Below are 16,429 nucleotides of genomic sequence, written 5' to 3' on the forward strand. Positions count from 1 at the left end.
TACTGCTTAATACGAAATTTAAAAATGATAGCCTTTGGAGAGATAATCTTGCCAAAAGGTTATCGTTCGTTCTGATGTACGAAATTTACACTTGGGAGAGAAGAAACAATTTATAGCCAGTTTCTCAAAAGTACAAACCTTATTAACATCTAGCTGGAAGCTAGGCTGCGCCCAAGGCTGCCTCTGCTGGCCGACTCCGAGCATCTTTCCAGCAGATTCTAAACTCCCTACACCTGTATCAAACTTGCCATGCTCCCAAACACATCTCTTCATGAAAGCTGAAGGCTCGCTCCCAAGTAGGCAGCACGAGAATTCCCCAGCCTCATCTAGCTCCTGAATATCTGATTTCTAAAGGGGCCTTCTCCAACTGGCCCTAAATGACTAAGAATCTGAGACGTCAATTTCACGTATCAATCAGCTAGCTCCGAAATACATCAAAATCCTGAGTGATTTCTACCTGCCGCTAGAATAACTCTGCGTGGCTGCACATTGGGAGAAAACAGGAAGGCATCTGTTCATCAGGCCGAAAAAATACGGTGACATTTATCCACCTGAGTTGCTGAAAATTCGGCGGTGCTCCCTCTCTCCATCCCCCACTAATCCTCACACCAATCCATCCTCCCCGCCCCTGCAAGCAGCGCGGGCCCCTCCGGGCCCAGGGGCTGGACGGGGAAGGGTCACGCTCTCCTTCGCCACCGCTCGGCCTCCCGAGCTCAAGAGGAGGCTGTCAGGTTAACGGTGGGGCTGCTGCGCCCAGCGCCATTAGAACACCTCCGAGCGCCGCACCGAGCTCCGGCGGGAGGCAAGTTTCGCGGGTCCCGGCCCCGGCCCCCCGCCCCTCCGCAGCGGCAGCATCAGCCGCGGGTGGCGGCCAGGGCTGGTCCCCGCCTCGCCACCTACCTACTACAGGGCGGGGGCGCCGGCTCCTCGGGTCCCGGAGAAGGGCGTCGGGAGCTCGCATTTCTGGGAGCGGTGGCCTCTGCCGCTGGGCGCGGGGGAGCGCATCCTCCGGAGTGGGTGGGAGGAGGGGTCGGGGGAGGACCGCGAGGTGACGCGAAGCTGGGGCAGAGGGGAGGAGCGCCCAGGCGCGCGCCCCGCGGGACCAGCGTCCTGTGCTAGTGGACGCGGCGGCCAGTGCCGCCGGGACTCCTCAGGCCTCTCCCCTTCGCGCGGCGCCTAGCCAACCCTGCGGGTACGCCCGCGAGTCAGGACATCTGCCGCGACAGGCTGCCGGGCCCGGCCGGAGGCGGGGAGCTGCGGGTGGAACGACGCGGTGCAGACGCCCGCCTCTAGCTCCGCCCGGTCCGCGCCACGCTCGGCGCCCCTCCGCCGCGACGGGGGCCGGGGAGCTCGGCGGTTTGGCTCGGTCGCTTGGGCTGCAGCTGCTGCATCCTCCTCGCCCCGGCGATCTCCGGGCTGGGAGGCTGGGGGCACCCGCGACGGCTGGCAGCCTCGGCGGCCCGGGCGCAGCCCCTGCCCCGGCTCGGCGGCTCCGCCCCGGAGAGCTGCGCGCGCGGCCTCCGTAGGCCGCGGCCCTTTGTGACGCCTCCCGGGAGCGAGCTCGTGGCGCTTCCCGCGGCTGGCCGGCCGGCGGCGGAACCTAAGAAGGTCTTCTTACCTCAACCCGGGCGGGTAATCCCCTACTGCTGGCCACTACACTCAGTATGAATACGGCTTTGAGAGCAGAGCTCGAGTTCGTGTCTCTCGAGCATAAAAACCTTGAGGTTCCTTGTAGCTCGGGGACCGCGGGTCACAGTAAATTCATCCTTCTGTCCTTTCCGGCGTTGTGTTTCGCAGAGGGGCCCCCATGTCCTCCCCCCTCCCGCTCCCATCCTCCGCACAGCATCCGGGGTGCTGCCAAATTGCTGTCATTGCAGCAGTGGGGACCGAGCAGTTGAGCCCTCCAGGCTGACTCTTGGCAAAGACCCGAGGGAGCCTGGGTTGGGAAGCTTGGCATCAGCTGCGGGCCAGTGCCTGTGAGCTTCCCATCCCCATTGGGGACCTGTTCCTTCTAAGGTCCCATGACCAGCACTGCAAGATGACTAGGAGGATTTGGCCGTGAAATTGACCCTTACGTAAGGAAAAGACTTAATGGTGGAGCCTGCAGCTGGTGCGATAACACTGGTGTGTCAGAAGCCAAACACACAGGCCCAAGAGATAGCAGCCTCCGCTGGCTTGTTGTTGCTGCTTATGCTGTAACAGCCTCTCATGAAAGACAAGCGAAGCATTTCACAGAGATGGCTTTGGAATTTCAGTGCAACTGGTCACATTATACTGTCTTGCAAAATATGGAATAATTACCCAATTCTGCACTGAGCATGTATAAAACTGGACCTCGGGTTTACATCTTTTTGCTTTGGATGTGAGGAATTGGAAATGTTCCTCTTTTTTTCTTTCTTTAGGCATTATGTTATTTGTAAATGATTTCCAAGGGAAAATAAGGCTCCTGCAATTTAAAGAGCTGATTTCATTGAATCGGAAGAGGTTTGGGACCTCCAGAGAAACTGAGAGGCTCTCACACTTCTTTGATGTTTTTGAAATCTAAGATTAATGTAAAAACTGGCAAAGACACGTTCCATAGCAGTACAAGCTGTGGTAAAATCGTGATAAAACTTTTGAGATGAATTCTTCTAAGTACGTAGACATCCAGCGGGGTAGGACCTGCGTTGTGTATGAGTCAGGAAACACAGGCCACAAGCCTCGGTTACATCCAGAGACTGATTTGATCGAGAGCCCCATTTTATTTTCAAAAGTACCTATTATTATTCATGATATTTTGCCCCATATTCAGAACAACTTGACTTAACATATGTATATATGTGATGAATAAGTGAAAGAATGAAGTCACCCAGTGAGGTTTGGCAGTTGCTTACTCTTAACAACATTTGTTAAGAGGTCTGCTTTAGATTGTAGTTTGTGCAGGAAATGTCCCTTGAGTTGCAATTCTGGACTGTTTCCAACCTTCCACCAAGAGTCCCCTTTTGTTTTTCTCTCTATGGACCCCAGATTTTGTCAAGAAAAAAACAGCAATCTTTTTTTATTAGACAAACATATTTTAGAAGTACTAACCATCAATTATAAAATGTTTCTCTGCCTTTCAAAAACATTGCTTCTAATTTAAGGATCCTCTTTACTATCTTCATGAACTGCTCTAGAACTACAGGCTATATCACCTGTTTATTATAACATTTCATTACAGTGAAAGTTTCAGTAGAATAAAGACTTCTGCCCTTCAGTTTAAAGAGGAAGAAAATTCCCCCTTAACTATTGTTTTTTCATTTACTCAACGTTTACTGATTTGCCTAAGCCTTGTCTTTACAGAGAAATCCAAAGAAATAAACCATTTCCTTACGCTGTAGGTCTGTGCTGTCTCATACAGTTCCCACTAGCCACATGTGCCTATTTAAATTTAAACTAAATTTAAAATGTAGTTTTTCATTCCACTAGCCACATTTCAAGTGCTAAAGAGCTACGCACGGCTAGAGAAGACTCATTGGACAGCAGAGAATAGAAATTTCCGTTATTTCAAGAAATCCTTTTGGACAGCACTGCTCTAAATAGAAAGTGAAATTTTAATTGAGATAAAAGATATAGTATATAAACTTCTTTGGGAAATCTTAGTACAGTACAAATCAAACCTCAGTAGAATGTGTACTTCTTAACAGGGTAATCTCTAAGAGTTCAGGCTCTGGCTTCAGACTTCAGCTCCATCACATGCTGAACTTGGGTAAATAATTTAACCTCTGTTGCTGTTATCTGTAAAAGGCAGATGATAATAGTAACAAATATCAGGATTGATATAGGGCTTCCCTGGTGGCTCAGATGGTAAAGAATCCACCTGCAATGTGGGAAACTTGGGTTTGATCCCTGGGTTGGGAAGATCTGCTGGAGGAGGGCATGGCAACCCACTCCAGTGTTCTTGCCTGGAGAATCCCTTTGGACAGAGGACCCTGGCGAGCTACAGTCCATGGAGTCACAAAGAGTGGGAAACAACTGAGCTTCTAAGCACAGCACAGCACACACAGGGATTAAGGGCTTCCCAGGTTGCTCAGTGGTAAAGAATCCGCCTATCAGTGCAGGAGAAGCAGGTTCAGTCCCTGGGTCAGAAAAACACCCTGCAGAAGGAAATGGCAACCCACTCCAGTATTCTTGCCTGGCAAATCTCATGGACAAAAGAACCTGACAGGCTACAGTCCACTGAGTCACAAGTTCAGTCACTCAGTTGTGTCTGACTCTTTAAGATCCCATGGACGGCGGCACGCCAGGCCTCCCTGTCCATCACCAACTCCCGGAGCTTACTCAAACTCATGTCCATTGTGTCAGTGATACCATCCAACCATCCTCTGTCACCCCTTCTCCTCCCACCTTCAATCTTTCCCAGCATCAGGGTCTTTCCCAATGAGTCAGTTCTTCGAATCAGGTGGCCAAAGTATTGGAGTTTCAGCTTCAGCATCAATCCTTCCAATGAATATTCAGGACTGATTTCCTTTAAGATTGACTGGTTGGATCTCCTCACAGTCCAGAGTCGGACACAATTTAGCAACTAAACAACAGCAAAAACAATAGGAATTACATGAGATAATCCATGAATGATGTTTAGACTAAATTCTGGAACATGACTTCCAAGAAAGGTATTTTTACAGCAATATACATTATTATAAGAAGTTTTTGTTGTTTGTTTTTTTTTAAATTATACCCTTAGCACTCCTCACTGTACTTGGGTAATAGAAAGTGCTTGGTAAACACTGAGATGATGAGAAATTATAAGGCAACACTGATTTTATGTCTTTGAGGGCCTCGATTAAATATGAAAACAGACTTTCCCATCTCTATTGCAGGGTAGAGGCCATTCTAGAACAATTTAGGTAGAACTGTCATGTCGTTTTTCCTGGGGTAAAGAACCCTGTATGATGAGACTTTGGAGCAAATAGAAGCAGAGATTTTTTTCAGCCCTTAAAGGAAGAAAAGAGTTGCTTGCCAGCCTCTTTTTTACCCCTCAGGGTAGGAATGGGATAGTGGGACCCCTATCCCGGAGTTCAGGCATCAGGTGTTCTCCCAAGGGACTTTTCAGAGGAGTGAGTAGGAATTCCACAGCTAAGGGAACATCAGCAAATAATAGCAACCATTACTGCAAATGTGTTCTGTATTTTTCTTACATAGCTATCCAAGAATAGTTTTGTAATGAAGTATGACCAGTGCATCTGCTTCTAACCACAATACTAGTAACCTCTCATGAAACGGGAATTCCAGAAACAGAGGCAAATACTGCTGCAGCCTTTGTCAAAATGAAAACCCCCCTGGTAAGGAATGAGCTCACAACCACACAAAGACCTGAAACTTCTTTGGGAGTATTCTCTGGAAAGGAGTTGAGGGGATTTTTTTACTGGGTAGTAAATTTAATCTACCAGCACTAAGACAGTTCATTCTCTAGTGGTAAAACCAATCCTGCTTTTTCTAGCACAAAGAGAAAAACATATCTGCTTTCACACATCTGCCTTAGGCTGGTTGAGACACAGGAGTTCCATAGGAGGGAAATACTACCTCTGGGAGGTCTGTTGGAAAGTTAACTTGCGCCTAAAGATGCAGATTAGAGTTCACTGTTTAACAGTGTTGAAGGCAGAGGGTCTTTTTCACAACTGGGGTCATTGGTCCAGAATATTATAGATAACTATCTTGAGTTTTGAGGAGAATGCAAACAGCTTCTTTTGTGGGTCCACCTAGGTTCAGGGCTTTTCGCAGCCTGTTATAAAGAGGAGGTAGAAATCGTGTCTAAAGAGGAGGGGGAAATTTTCTTGTCATTTTAAAAGAGGAAGAGCCTGCCAGAGCACACTGAGAAAGAAATACTGACATATATAGCAATGAATTGCTGTCTGGGTGCCTGTTAGCGAGCAGAACGTATGGCTGATTATTTAGAATAAACCCAAATATAAGAATTCATTTTTCAGTTTAATTTCTGAAAAACTAATTTAAATAACATAATGCTAAGATAATTATTTAAGATATAATTTAAAATTCTGAAATGAATCCCTAAACTCAAAGTGATGTTAAGTGGTGATTGTTGTTTGAAATTATTTGAGTCAAAGAAATTTACAGTGCGGTAAGCTAAAAAGGGGACTTCCCTGGTGGCTCAGATGCTAAAGAATCTTCCTGCAATGCAGGAGACCCGGGTTCCATCCCTGCATTGGGAAGATACCCTGGAGAATGGAATGGCCACCCACCCTAGTATTCTTGCCTGGAGAATTCCTTGGACAAAGAGGAGCCTGGCAGGCTCTAGTCCATGGGGTCATAAAGAGTCAGCCACGACTAAGCAACTAACACTTTCACTTTTTTCAAGCTGAAAAGGGAGTTTTTCAAAGGAAATAATTAGAGATTCATAAAAAGTTGCAAAAAATGTACAGGGAAGGCCCGGGTTTTCCCCTATTTATCCCCCAAAGATAACATCTTGTGTAACTACAGTACTCTATGAAAACCAGAAAATGGTGCTGGTTTAATCTTTAGAGCTCATTGCCTCTGTGTGTTTATGTATGTGTGTGTGATTTCTATACAATTTTATCATCGGTACAGATCCTTCTACCACACAATAAGATATAGGACCAGTCTATCATTCCCACAAAGGTACCACACCTGCCCTTTACCATCACCTCCATCTTCCCACCACATCTAATTCCTGTAAATCACTAATCTGTTCCCATCTATATACTTTCAAAAAAATGATATATAAATGGAATCTATAGTATATAACCTTTTATATTCTTTTTTTTTTTCCACCATTCAGCATAATTCCCTTGAGATCTATCCAAGTTGTTACAGGTATCAATAGTTTTTCTTTTTTTAAATAAATATTTCACTGTGTGGGTGTACCACAGTTTAACCATTCATCCACTGAAGGATGTTTCAGTTGCTTCCAGTTTTAGGTTATTATGAACAAAGCTGCTATAAACACTTGTGTGCAGATTTTATGTGAACATAAGGTTTCACTTTTCTGGTGTAAGTGCCTAAGGGTACAACTGACTGGGTCATTATATTATGTGCATACTTAGTTTTACAAGAAACTGCCAAGCTATTTTCCAAAGTGGTTGTACCATTTTACATTCCTATCAGCAAAATATGTGTGATAAATGGTACATTGATGATCTATTAAATGAACTTATTAAATTGAAGTACAGTCAAATGCTTCTTTTATCAATATTACCCACTACTCTACTAACTGTAATTGCTTGTTTACTTGAACCCTGACAGACTAAACTTCAAGATCAGGCATCCTGTGCCTAACACAGTGACTAACATATATTAGACCATCAGTAAATATTTGTTCAGCAAATCAACAAATTAATGAACAGAAAAAGAATAGCTGAATCAGTTTGAAATCAAAGGGAAAAACTGAGTTATCCATAAATTATAACTAGAACTGAATTTGAGCTGGATACCATGATTTTTTTTCCAATATATAACATTTTCCAGCTAGAAATTGGCACTCTATAAGGTAAGTCATTTGTGGGTCAATTAATCAATAAAAAATAAATGCCAAATTATGTCAGGCCAAGGTTATTTGCCGTAGTACTTTAACAGCAAAAATTGAAAATAATCTAAATGGCCAATGATATAAAACTGCTTTGATAAAATATCTATACAATGGAATACAATTCAGTTAATAAAATAATCAAAAAACTATGTAAAGAATGGACACCTTTCAAAAGAAATTAATAAAAAGGTTACAGAAAAGTATGTGGAGGATGCCCATTCTTATGTAACAATTTAAACAAGGAAATTTAAAAAGATATAAGCATTAAAGATGTTAATATTCCAAATTATTTACAAAGTATTGGGTGTGCCTGGACTACCTTACATCAGAAAGCAAATAAATGCTAAGAAATTTACAGGAACATGTTGAAAGAATACAGGAGAAAGCTTAAAGGGACTCATTGTGGCCATATTTGGGACAATTTAATTATTAAGTGCATAACGACAGCAGTAGATTATAACACATTGACTAAAAACACAAAAATAAAAAAAAGAATGTGAGTCCAAACTTATTTTATAAATAACGGAGGACAGAAAGCGAAGTTCTTTACATAAGAATGATAAAATAACACCGTTTTGCAGTCACCACGGTAGTAACTGATTCATGCAAGGATCATCAGTGGATGCTAAAGCCATTGGGTGAGATTTTGCAGGGGAAGAGAAAATTCATACATTTTCAAAGTATTACTCCCATGGGTGATGTTTGCTTTTTTTTTTTTTTTTTACAAGTGTAAAGGGTAACTTTACAATGGAGAAATACAGCACATACTTTCACCAAATGATCCAGCTTACTACTGTGTTTGTTTCCTACTGGTGCTATGAAAAAAATCACCACAAACTTCCTGGCTTACAACACCACAAATTTATTATCTTACGGTTCTGGAGTCTGGAATTCTGACATGGGTCTCACTAGGCTAAAATCCAGGTGTTTGTTGGCAAAGCTGTTTTCTTTCCGGAAGCTCTGGGGGAGAACCTTTCCCTTGCCTTCTTCAGCTTCTAGAGGCCCCTTGCATTCCTTAGCTCATGGACCTCTTCCTCCACTTTCAAAGCCAGAAAAGTCTGGTTGAGTCTTCTTGGGATCACATCCCTGGAATTTAAAAGTCCTTCTGGATTTAAAAGGACCCCTGTCATGACTCTGGGCCCACCCAGGTAAAATCCAGAATAATCTCCTCTCTCCCAAATTCCTTAATTTAATCACACCTGCAAAATTCCTACTGTTACATGAAGTAATATCCATGTGTTCTGGAGCTTAGGACAGGGACATCTCCGTGGGGTTCATTATCCTGCCTACCACAATTACCATTAGAGATAACACATCAGCATTATTTGAATTATGATGTAACGTACTGAGAATAACACATCACTTAAGGTAGTTGCCTGACAAAAGAAATACTTGTCTAAACTGAAGGACTTTCTGAAGCAATTGTCCTCCACTATTCAGTGCTGTCGATGGCACCCCACTCCAGTACTCTTGCCTGGCAAATCCCATGGACAGAGGAGCCTGGTAGGCTGCAGTCCATGGGGTCGCTAACAGTTGGACATGACTGAGAGACTTCACTTTCACTTTTCACTTTCATGCATTGGAGAAGGAAATGGCAACCCACTCCAGTGTTCTTGCCTGGAGAATCCCAGGGACGGGGGAGCCTGGTGGGCTGCCGTCTATGGGGTTGAACGGAGTCGGACACGACTGAAGTGACTTAGTAGCAGCATTCAGTGCTGTAAAAAAAAAAAAATTGGGAAATTGTTTCAGATTAAAGGAAGAAGACTACAGAAACAAGACAAATACAAAGTATAGTCCTTGAGTGGATCCTGGATAAAAACAAAAAAATATAAAAGGTGTCAGATAATTGGAAGATTTCACTATGAACTGTATAATAAATAGTATTGTATAAAATTCAAATTCCCCAAGTGTGATAAGTGTATTGCTTGTTCTTAGGTATAGTATTTCAAAGTAAAGTATCACGGTGTCTGCAACTACCCTCAAATGGTTCAGAAAAAAGATCAACAGAAAGTAAACATGACAAAATATTGCTGCTGCTGCTAAGTCGCTTCAGTCGTGTCTGACTCTGTGCGACCCCATAGACAGCAGCCCACCAGGCTTCCCCGTCCCTGGGATTCTCCAGGCAAGAACACTGGAGTGGGTTGCCATTTCTTTCTCCAATGCATGAAAGGGAAAAGGGAAAGTGAAGTCACTCAGTCATGCCTGACTCTGAGCGACCCCATGGACTGCAGCCCACCAGGCTCCTCCGTCCATGGGATTTTCCAGGCAAGAGTCCTGGAGTGGGGTGCCATTGCTTTCTTGGGCAAAATGTTGACAACTGTTGAATCTAGATTAGTACTATAAATTAGAATATAATGCAAGCTATAAGTATAATTTTAAATATTCCATCAGCTACATTAAAAACAAAAAATAAAGAGAAATTAATATTAATAATTTAAGTTTTAATAATATTTTAATTCATATATTCAATTAGCATTTAAAATGTACTCAACTATTAATGAGTGTTTACATTTTTTTCCATACAAAGGCTTAAAAATCCAGTATTCATTCAACAACTATAGAACACCTCAACTCTTACTGGTCACATTTCAGTGCACAAGTCACACAGTGGATGCTGGTACCACTAAATTAGCACAAGATGGATGAAGGGATATATGTGTGTTCATTGTTCTATACTTGCAATTTTCTGTAAGTTTGGAATGTTTCAAGATAAAAAGTTTGAGGAAAAAGAAATAGATATTTCTAGGAAATCGAAAATAAAAACAATTTAAAATAGCACAGACGATTTCCAGGAGGATACAGAAGAAACTGTTAACAATGGTCAGCTCTGGACAGAAAACGTGGAGTGATTACAAGATGAAAGAGGGATGATGTTTCTTGTACTCTTTCTACTGCTTTGTACAATATTGTCACCAAACCTATTACAACTTAAAATTATTCTAAAAGTAATATCTGCTTTATCTTTTTATCCAAAACCAGATACTTAACATTGTAAGCTCTGAAAATCCCCAATTGAGACTAAGGGCTCCACCTACAGCGCCCGATTTCTGAAAAATTCCTTGATACAGGAAAGGAGTGTGGGTCCCATCTAAAATATAGTGATTACGTTTAGAAATTTCTTCTGGTGATGCTTCCATCTTTATTTATTAAGTCATTTTAATCTTCCTGTTTGCGTATTATTAAATAATTTTTGACAAATTTTATCAAGAATGTAAACTCCATTTCTGAATTGCTGAAAACAAGAACAAATCCTGAAGTCTACGGTGATGGACGAAGGCTGTAATTCACAGCGGCGCCGGATGTTGCGAGCAAGTTCATTACAAATTTATATCTGTTTTACTTAAGCCTCCTTCCATCTTGCAGCGGAGCGGGGTCTCTAGGGTTACATCAGTCCAACTGAACGGTTGGCACTTTCAAAGCTGAGTTACATGCGATTGGCCTTCTGCTCCTATTTCATGAGGGATTCTGAACTGAGGCTGGGCTGGAAGGTTTCTTGATTCTTTTGGTAATTGCATCATTCCCTGGCCTTTTCTCGACATAACAAGAAGTGAAGCAACTGCCCAGATAATAACAGTTTGAAAAATAGGAGGCAATGGAAGCACAGTGCAAAACGGTTTACTTGGACCCGAGTGTACAGGCCCGGGTTCTTCACTAAGCAAGACAACCGCAGCCGCCCTAGCTTCGTTAATCTGACTCCCCAATAAATAACACAGTCGCGTCCTAAAAGGCCACGAAGCCCTTCATCGTCCACGTTTACCCCGCATGTGCTCTGTGCCAAGGTCGTGTGCAGGGTCGCACCGAGCTCTATACCGGCAAACGCTCTCCGCCCGCGGCAATCAAACGTTCCATTTCGTAAAAAATGTAGTGGGATTTTAACAACTGCGTGAGAAGGAGACAGAAAGACATATACCAAAAGAGATTAGATTTAGAAGGAGGAGCTAAATGACTTCGAAAATAATAAAGCAAATACAAGGTTCTGGACAGTTCTTTTAACATTGTCCAGGTATAGATATTTACACGTCACGTAATTGGAATACAATCCCAGGACAGGACGTCTTTTGCAGCGTGGCAGTCCGAAGAGGATTCGATTTGGAGTCTCCAGCCTTGGGAGCCGTCGCGGAGCTAGCCTAAGAGCGCTGAGAGTTTGCCGGAGTTTCAGAATCTGAAATCCGAAACGAGAAAGAAGTAGGCAGGGTTTAAAATCAACAATCTTTCCCGCCATTGGTCCAGTTTACGTAGAGACTTTTAAAGAACCAAATACGCCCAGAGTGAAAACCAACTCAGGTTCCCTGGTGGTCTAGTGGTTAGGATTCGGCGCTCTCACCGCCGCGGCCCGGGTTCGATTCCCGGTCAGGGAAATACGCGTTTTCTTATTTGCAGTCGAGTTACTGAATTTTTTTTTTCCCCCCGTTATTGCTGTTTCGAGTTACTGATTTCTCTCCCACTATAGTTGTTACCGATTTTTTTTCCACTATAAAAATTGAATCCGTTTCTTTTTTAATATTACTAAGCCTAAGACTTAAAATACACCATACCTTTTAGCAGATAATCGCAATCAAACAACAAAGTGATCTCTGATTCTAAAATACTCTAAAGACAACTTAAGCCACTTATAAAATTGCATTTTCCAGCTTTGGAAGATAATTTGGATGTGTATACAAAACACTAATTTATTGAGCCTTGTTCATTTGGAGTTTCCTTTGACTAAGAAGAGGAGGAAAATAATTTTAGGAGGGATTCTCTCTGTTATACATCATACTAAGAGTCACGTTTCATATATTTGGATTATGTGTTTTGTAGATTGCATATAGTTGAACTGTTCTTATCCTGTTCTCCTTTAAGATCTTTTTTGAGGGATGTTGTTGGTTAATTACCAAGTAATTGTTTTATATTTCCTCTTACCACTCTTCTACCTAACCATTATGGTTAATTATTTTACCTGTTTTATTTTAACTTTTCTCAAAGACATTCACACAAATATGACAAATTTCTTGCCTCCAGTGTGTCAGTTCCCTATAGATTTCTCATATAGGCAAAGAAAGACTCTTGGGGCTCCTCAAAAGAAAATATGGAAACATTGGCATCAAAAAGAAGATAAAATGGTGCTATTAATATATAGACATTACATTTTTTTAATCTAGAAATTTCAAAATCATTCTAACCTTTGCTATTTTTTAAGCTACTGTGTTTTTTTAACCATTTCATGTTAAGCCTGAAATTTCACAGTAGCATAGACATAAACTAAGAGCTTGATTACAGCTCCTATGGCTTTGTCTTCAGTCCAGTTCAGTTCAGTCGCTCAGTCGTGTCTGACTCTTTGCGACCCCATGAATCGCAGCACACCAGGCCTCCCTGTCCATCACCAACTCTCGGAGATTACCCAAACTCACGTCCATCGAGTCAGGGATGCCATCCAGCCATCTCATCCTCTGTCGTCCCCTTCTCCTCCTGCCCCCAATCCCTCCCAGCATCAGAGTCTTTTCCAATGAGTCAACTCTTCGCATGAGATGGCCAAAGTACTGGAGTTTCATAGCTTTGTCTTACTTACCTTTAATCTGTGCTGAGACTGGTTTGGAAGACGAAAATGTTTGGCCCAGGGGTTGGAAAAAGCAGGCGGCTTTAAGGAGTGTTTCATGAAGGATTTAAGACACAAATATATTTGTTATTATTGTTGCCATTAACAACAACAACAAAAAAGGCACTGTTTCTCAACAGTTTGCTATGTGGTGTGGCTCAGTGGTGAAGAACCCAGCTTCCAATGCAGAAGACACAGGTTCCACCCCCCGGGCAGGGAAGATTGCCTGGACAAGGAAATGGCAACACACTCCAGTATTCTTGCCTGGGAAATCTCATGGATAGAGGAGCCTGGCGGACTATAGTTCATGGGGTCGCAAAAGAGTGGGACAGGACTTAGTGACTAAACAACAACAAAGGTACTTCAAATAATTGAAGTACGTGGTGAGGAAAAGGAGAAGGAAGTGGATACGACAATGAAAACAGAACTGAACACTGGTTAACCAAATAACCTAGAGGATCTGGAAAGCCTGAGAAAGGGAGCGTTTAACCTTAGGAGCTCCAAAGCCTGGCATCTACACCAAGGGTGGCTGCACCAGGCTGGCCATCGCAGGGCACCTGTGCCAGGGAACAGTACAGGTCCAGGTCAGGCAGGTTAGTGTAACCACATTATGGAGGACCTGAAGACAAACTACAGAGTCACAAAGGAAATGCAACAAGCCTAGGTATTTGATAGGACAGAAAAGCTTAAGAATAATAGGGAAGAAGCAGTAATGGCTCTGGAAGTTGTGTTCTGTGTGGTTAATAAAGTTGGAGTGGCCTGAAATGTGATTAGGAGGTTGAGGTGGGGAAACAGACTCAGGAGAGAAGTCCAGTTTGATCCCAATAGAGGCAGCACAGCTAAATGGTGGTTGGAAAAACAGGATGGCACTTAGGAAGGTAAGGGATTTTGGAGCTATTAGCTTAGAAGTTTGGAGAAGGCAATGGCACCCCACTCCAGTACCTTTGCCTAGAAAATCCCATGGACGGAGGAGCCTGGTAGGCTGCAGTCCATGGGGTCGCTAGAGTTGGACACGACTGAGCGACTTCACTTTCACTTTTCACTTTCATGCATTGGAGAAGGAAATGGCAACCCACTCCAGTGTTCTTGCGTGGAGAATCCCAGGGATGGGGAAGCCTGGTGGGCTGCCGTCTATGGGGTCGCACAGAGTCGGACACGACTGAAGCGACTTAGCAGCAGCAGCAGCTTAGAAGTTAGAGAAGATGTGGGCTCTCTTTCAAAAAGAGAATCTATAAAAAGGACAGAAGACCAAGGAATGAACCAAGTGAAAATATATTATAGGAGAATGGGAAGAAGTAGAATAACTATGAAGGAAACACCAAAGGGGCAGTAAGAGTTTATAAGCAGATCAGAGAAATTTAAGAAGGAAGTAGCAATGAAGAGAATAGGATATTGCAGAAAGGTTGGAAACATCAAGGAGAATTATCAAGGAAATTAAGCAAAGACGGGTGGTGAGACATGGCTTTTGGGTGCTGCATAGACCAATGGAAGCCAGACCACAGGAAGTAAGTCTATCTAGGAGGCCATAGCTTTAAATGGGGCTTTCCAGGTGACACGAGTCGTAAAGAACCTGCCTGGCAATGTGGAAACTAAGAGACACAAATTCGATCCCTGGGTTGGGAAGATCCTTTGGAGAAGGGCGGGGCAATCCACTCCGTTATTCTTGTCTGGAGAATCCCATGGACAGAGGAAGCTGGTGGGCTACAGTCCATAGGGTCGCAAAGAGTCGGACACGACTGAAGCGACTAGCACACACATGCACTACATGCTGAAGGTCTGAACTAGTGTTAGAAAGAGACAGCAAACCTATCAGAAGAGCAAATACCGAGAAGACAGGGACGTCTTAGGAAAGCACAGAAAACACTCTTGTTCAGGAGCCAGAGACTGAATTAATCTTGTCTGTCAATAGCAGCTGAGTTATCTTGATTATTCCCTGGTGGCTCAGATGGTAAAGCATCCCTGCAATGCAGGAGACCCAGGTTCGATATCTGGGTCCGGATGATCCCCTGGAGAAGGAAATGGCAACCCACTCCAGTATTCTTGTCTGGAAAATTCCATGGACGGAGGAACCTGGTGGGCTACAGCCCATGGGGTTGCAAAGAGTTGGACACGACTGAGCGACTTCACTCACTCACTCACTCACTCTACCTTGGGAGAGTGACTCAGCTTCTCTGAGCCTCTGGATCTTGACCTGCACAACGGAGTTGCTACTAGCTCCCATGCATGCTTCACAGAGTTGTTGTCATCCATTCATTCACTGGTTTAGCAGGCACTTATAGAATTTTCATTCCGTGTCAGTCACTGATCTAGGCACAGATAAGAAAGGGCAATAAGACTGTCTAACACAGTTGAGTAGGAATCAAAGGAGAAAGTGACTAAGGTTTTGATATGGCCTATGAAAGGGTGCTAATTCCGATCGAGGCACAGCAGGAACTCAAGTTGCCTTTGGGTTTGGACTAAAGAGAAGTCTTCAAGTGAAGCTGTCCTGAACGTAGGTTGACATTTTTTTGACTAATGATAGATTCAGAGGAGACTCAGCTTTGAAGTGAGAACGGAACACTCAAGAATGGAGATGCACACCAAGAGACTGAATGCAGCAAAAAAGAAGAGCTGAGGTTCGCAGGACTAGCTAGGGGAGAATAAAGGAGGAAAGTCTGAAGGAGCAGAGTCAGGATAAGTTAGGATCAAGGAAGTCAAAGAAGAAAGACCCTGGAGATTGTAGGGTAGTCACTGATAGCAACAGCACATTTCTCTTGCTTGGTTTATTTTTTAATGGAATTTTATTTTCTTTGATTATGGTTAGAATCATTTTAATTGCATTTTATCTATTTTATTGCTATTTTTGTCAGTTTTTATACATGATATTGTGATTTATACACAAAAATATCACATATTTGCAATTGCCAGGATATGGAAGCAGCCTAGATGTTCACTTACAGATGAATGGATAAAGAAGATATGGTACTTATATACAATGGAGTATTACTCAGCCATAAAAAGGAAAAAAATTTCAGTCAGTTGTAGTGAGGTGGATGAACCTGAAGCCTCGTATACAGAGTGAAGTAAGTCAGAAAGAGTAAAACAAGTATCAGATATTAACACATATATATGGATCTGGAAAAATGATACTGATGAACCTAGTAGAGAAAAGACTTGTGGACACAGCAGGGGAAGGTGAGGGTGGCGAGAATTGAGAAAGTAGTATCGACATATATATACTGCCAGGTGTAAAATAGTGGAAAGTTGCCGTATTAATACAAGGAGCATGCTTGGTGCTCTGTGATGAACTTGAGGGATGGGATGTAGGGAGGGAAGGGAGGCTCAGGAGGAAG

General features: G+C 43.1%; 1 protein-coding gene, 1 long non-coding RNA gene and 1 other non-coding gene across 6 annotated transcripts in view; 1 reads left to right on the top strand and 2 right to left on the bottom strand.

Annotated features, from left to right (window-relative positions):
- The window catches only part of NCOA7 (nuclear receptor coactivator 7), a 159,054-nt gene extending 157,032 nt beyond the window's left edge, over positions 1-2,022 (bottom strand). For 2 of the 4 annotated variants that reach the window (XM_055534964.1, XM_055534960.1), the window contains exon 1: positions 901-1,473. The gene's annotated coding sequence lies outside the window, so the exon portion shown is untranslated. The other 2 variants (XM_055534963.1, XM_055534961.1) reach the window with 2 other exon arrangements.
- Positions 2,023-10,007: 7,985 nt separating this feature from the next.
- LOC129619701 (uncharacterized) lies at positions 10,008-13,141 on the bottom strand. The gene is made up of 3 exons (XR_008698044.1): positions 13,071-13,141; positions 11,540-11,684; positions 10,008-11,401 (listed from the first exon to the last, which is right to left on the bottom strand). It is a non-coding gene; the product is annotated as an uncharacterized LOC129619701 (long non-coding RNA).
- On the top strand, positions 11,809-11,880 carry TRNAE-CUC (transfer RNA glutamic acid (anticodon CUC)). The gene has a single exon. It is a non-coding gene; the product is annotated as a tRNA-Glu (tRNA).
- Positions 13,142-16,429: the final 3,288 nt, after the last annotated feature.

Source organism: Bubalus kerabau, chromosome 9 (assembly GCF_029407905.1).
Source record: "Bubalus kerabau isolate K-KA32 ecotype Philippines breed swamp buffalo chromosome 9, PCC_UOA_SB_1v2, whole genome shotgun sequence".
Taxonomy (NCBI): Eukaryota; Metazoa; Chordata; class Mammalia; order Artiodactyla; family Bovidae; genus Bubalus; species Bubalus kerabau.